The following is a 5,100-nucleotide window of genomic DNA, read 5'->3' on the forward strand; positions in this document are numbered from 1 at the left end:
GACACACCGAAGGCCCCCCGGTCTTTAATCAGTGGAGTGACAGAAGTGAAAGGAGGCTGTGTTCTCAGAGAAGATAGGAGGACAACAGGAGGGGCACGTTGTGCCGATGTTCTGTAATATACTCATCCACAACCCCCATCAGCAGTGACACAAGAAGGTGGTTTTCCCTCTTATCTGCTCTAATGATGATTCACATCATACTTCATTCAGTTCTTAAGCAACAGATGTCCCACAGTGCTCACACGAGGTTAATGTCACGTTTCTGGTATACTAATGGTGCATAACAGGTTTTACTATAATATGTTTTTCCCTCAACACTTTCCGTCAACAATTCAAAGGTTGAATTCAATACTCAATTCAATTAATTAAAATTACTAGTAGTTGTGCAAAATGTTATGTGAGAGATTTTCCATTTCACAAAAATGAAGAGAAAATGACATCCTAAAACAATAGCAAATTGAATTTTTGAAAATTACTCTTTTTCAGTAGAATTTTTCTAATAAACTAATTGAAACCGTATGTGAATGAAACTGAATGCTGGCACTAGTTTCTAGGTTTGGTGCCTACCCCCGCTTGGCAGCTCAAGTGTGGTCAGGGTGAAAAGCAATTTAGCAGTACCACCCGGCCACAAAACATTTCCAGTTGCTGTGCAAGTGTTTGTCTGGAACTTTTCTAATAAAACAAGCTGAAAAAATGGGAGCACAAACTTTACCTTGAGCTCTTAATGACATCGGAACAAAAAACTGTATATCTTTTTCCGTACATAGGCACTGAATTGATACACTATTGTATCCGCAGGTCGTCAGCGTGTTTAATCTCACCTAAACACTTTCGAGACCAAAACCACAAATGTGTTTTGAGGTACAAAAGTAGTTTTTAAAGTTCAGTCAGTGTTATGTCTGAGCAGCAATATCCTGCACCTACATAGAAGAGATGTATCGAGGTCATACAAGCCTTCTCAAATTTAAAAAGTTGGCCCTTCAGCAAGAGGATTGTAGGATCTAAATTGTGAGCGCAGAACGCTTTGGCTTTTACAAAAAGCAACTGGACACCTTCTCAGGAGAGAGCCCCATCAGAGGCAGACGACTTTAAAAATGAGGTCAGCTGTAACCTTTTGCAGACCAGCACAGTTAGTTTACACTGCATGGTGTCATACCACCACCCTTTTTTCCTTGGATTATACATACGCACGCGCTTGGGTATGACATCACGGGGTCATGCTTAGTGTCTGGAGAGCCGGGCCTCTGAGGCTTTAGCGGGCAGTTGAGCAGGGGTCGTGTCCCCAGAGGGACCTGTGACGGCTGTGACCATGTCGGAGTACAGACTGCTTTGTGTATGAACTGAGACACTTCTTAGATTGCTTGTGAAGGCTCGGGGGGTGGGGGTGGGGAGGCGGGTGGGAAGAGACACACAGCCAAGAGAGGGAGGAAATTCAGGACTCCGCCCCAAACCCGATGACTTCTGAAGTTTCAGAGCCCTCCCTCCAACGAGTGCTGTTGGCACGGCTGCCCACAAGGGAAGGAGAGTGATGAAATGTGGGGAAACCATGTGGCTTGGCGAGTAAGAGCAACAGGCCCCCACATGGACCAGCGCTCCACGCACAGAAACAACAAGTGCATGTTTCCACGGATAACGGTGCATTTTGGGCTGCAGTTGTGCGGCGCTGTCTGGTCAGCTGCTCCGCTGTTTCCTGTCAAACAGGAAGAGCCAAATGAGGGGAGATGAAAGTTCAAGGTAACACACAGCTGGCAGTTGTTAAGGTGGGTAAATGCAGGTGCGCTACAAGGGCAGCAGCGTGCCTGCCGTGTAAAAGGAGCCTAACCCAAACAGATGACATACAAAAACGTATATGAATGTTGGCTCACATGTTGGAGACACACCGCAGGAGTAATCTCAGGCAAAGATCTTGAGAAAGCAAAGATCTCAAGGGGCCTCATTTCTAAAAATGTCTAGACTTTATTTTAGATTGGAAGTCACTTATGTTATCAGTGGCACATTCATAGAAAACAAAACCATCACACCTTCGTTGGATTTGGTTACAAATGCTAACTCTGTGCAAATGAGGACCCCCAGGAGAAAGTTAGCCCTGTAGCTGGAGATTGGGCATGACACATTTAACCGAGAGCCACATTCTCATCTTCATGTAGCACGTGTCTGTCTCCTCCTGACAGACACATGCTACAGGGCTTTGCGTCCCTGATGTGTCACTCAACATAAGATGAAAATGAGATCATGAGCTTAATGGCCTGAGGTTGTAAAGAGAGAGGAGGGACGTAAGGGGTGGGGATACTCTAGCATACACATATCATTCATAATCAGTCATAAACCTGTCCTGCTATGACTGCAGAAGCCTATATTTTACGATAAACATCTTGCTGAAGTGTGCCGTGAAAATAGACTTAATGAAAATTACATTTGCAAGAAAAAAGGCAGTTTGTAAAATAATGAGTTTAAGACTGAAGTATTTTTCTGTAATAGTTGATTGGAGTTAATAGTTTATAGTCTATACATGTCAGAAAGAAAATAAGGATAAATGTCAGTTTCAGGTTCCCAAAGCCCAAGGTGTTGTCTTCCAGTTGCTTATAAAAATATAAGAGAGAAAAATATAGTTTTGATGGAGACTTACCATGTCCACCATTTTAGTTTGCTAATTTGCTAATTAGCACAAAACAGAGTACAGCTGAGGCTGATAGAATACAATTAGTTTTGCTGCTAAAACAATTAGGGCTGTGCTCGATTGAAGAAATTCATAGTCAACTAACGCTCATTCAATTGTATCGACTAATCAATTAGTTGATTTAATCGACAGATCTGTAAATCTGAGTTTCTCCGCAAAGAGTCATGCAAAAGCACCACTTTAATTCTTGTGTTTACCAGAGATGTGCTCGTACATTTCTCGGAAATAAGTCATTCAGCATGAAAAAAGCATAAAACATGACTAATCGACTAAAGAAATCTAAGTTGACTAAGACCAAAACGACCGATTAGTCGACTAATCGACTGAGGGAGCAGCCCTAAAAACAATTAATTATTCAACCTCGTGTGTGCAGTTTTAGATGGTTAGGAAATCCACGACAGCATCAACCGGCGTCCCGCCAGTACCCGCGACGTGCAGGGAGGGGCAAGGGCCTGTTCATTGCTGCTTGAACCTTTAATTAATTTCTGTTGACTGACTGAAGAAAATAAGCTCTTAATCGCTTCAGGACTACCTGTGTTTACTTGAGAGTCAACAGTGAAGTTAACTATGGTCATGTAATACAGTGAGCAAACAACACTGAAAACAATTGAGATATAAAAAAAAGTCCAAAGATGACAAACTGATGTGCCAATAGCTTCCAACTGGGAAATCACCACAACAACAACAGCTTCATTCAGTCAATGATTGACACTTTGGATTAAGTCTGTCAATACTGTCCTGTGGCAGTGAGGTCATACATGCCCAGACATGTCTCCTGAAATGAGGTCATCTCTTTTGTTTGAAAGGTAATCTTGCAGTCTGCTGTAACAGTAAAGGAATCAATGTGCTGCACTCCAGGAGGACTAAACCACTGTTTACCTATCATGGCTATCATTAGATTATTCTATACAAATGAATGAATGGCAGCCTGCAGAGATAAACTGCTGCTAATTTGTACAGTAACTTGTGTGAAAGTGGGTGGATTATCTCAGGCCAGCATGAGAGATGCTAGCTCTGGGGCATGTGTGTTTGTGTTTAACAGTTAGTGATGATGAACCTGCCAAGATAAGGTGTTGAAAACTGTGGCCTACACCCTTCAGAATGACTGCACTTCCATGAACTGGAAAAAAACAGAACTTGGTTAAAGCCAAGTGAATTCATACGAGAGTAGTCAAATACATGTTTAATACAATGCCAATGGGCGGTACCATAATGGACAAAACACTGAGTCAAACAATGTGTACGCGGTTAGAAAACTGGGTTAACAGCTAGCAGATAGTACTTTGCCGTGCACATTAATATTTATTTCCCCATCAGATATAGGAGTGGTACATGCAGCTCAGGCACAGTTTCATAATACTCTGTAGCATTTCATTACCTTTAATTGCCCAATAACATTTAAAGCTTGTGTCAGTGAATGGCAACGTGAACCAGAAAGACCTCGATGAATCACTTGGCAATGGGCTTTTGTTCTTGTTGAATCTATTTGGTGCACTGAAACCTTTGGGGCAGCGATGGAGAATCGTTTGTTTCACGCCCCACTTCCAGAGGGCCTCAATGATCCAGCTGCCACACAAAAGCCCAATAACCAATTTTTTCCTCCTTCCATTTTTTATTTAACATCACTGTTGACACAGGAGTGAATGTGCGACGTCTAATGAGCAGCAATTAACAATGTAACAAAGACAAGACAATCTCTCAGCACAGGCGGCTTACAGTCAAGTAAATAAAGATAAGGAGTCGTAGATTGGTGATTCTTTAGCCCGATGATGGAGAGCTCATTTAGTTTTTGTTTACAGAGGGGGAAACATGAGCTCAAGCAGCAGCGCAATTCATCATACTCAGCTGGGTTCTGCATTTATCATCTCCGAGACCAGCTCACTTCGCATTTCCAAACGATTTGTTTTTGTATAACAAAGGCTGCTCCAGTTATATATATATATATATATATATATATATATATATATATATATATATTTAAGCCAGATCCAAGGCTACGTTTTCCCAAGTGCTTTGAGACATTCTGTGATTTTAGGGAGAATTTAGAGAGACAAATGTTTTTAACAGCTAGTAAAAATTGCTTTAATTTAATAATACTTGCATTATTACTTGATTTTATACACTAAATTAATCGATTAGAAATAACGATGTTGGTGAAAATAATCATTGAGTGAAGCCCTTACCTTTGGTTCTGTACCACTGTCACCTATCAAATCAGTCAACAAGTAATCTGAATTATTATTCCATGTGCTTAAAAAAAAAAAACTGGCAATACTGTACACCTGTGATCCCCTACAGCAGCTATGACATGACAGTTGACTTAACAGTTTGAGAAATGGGTATTGTGTATATACTGCTCAGGCAATATATGATTATAGCGGCTTAGAGTGTCTTTTGGGTAGAAATATAACATGATACATGGC

Source organism: Perca flavescens, chromosome 21, assembly GCF_004354835.1.
Source record: "Perca flavescens isolate YP-PL-M2 chromosome 21, PFLA_1.0, whole genome shotgun sequence".
In the NCBI taxonomy this organism is placed as follows: Eukaryota; Metazoa; Chordata; class Actinopteri; order Perciformes; family Percidae; genus Perca; species Perca flavescens.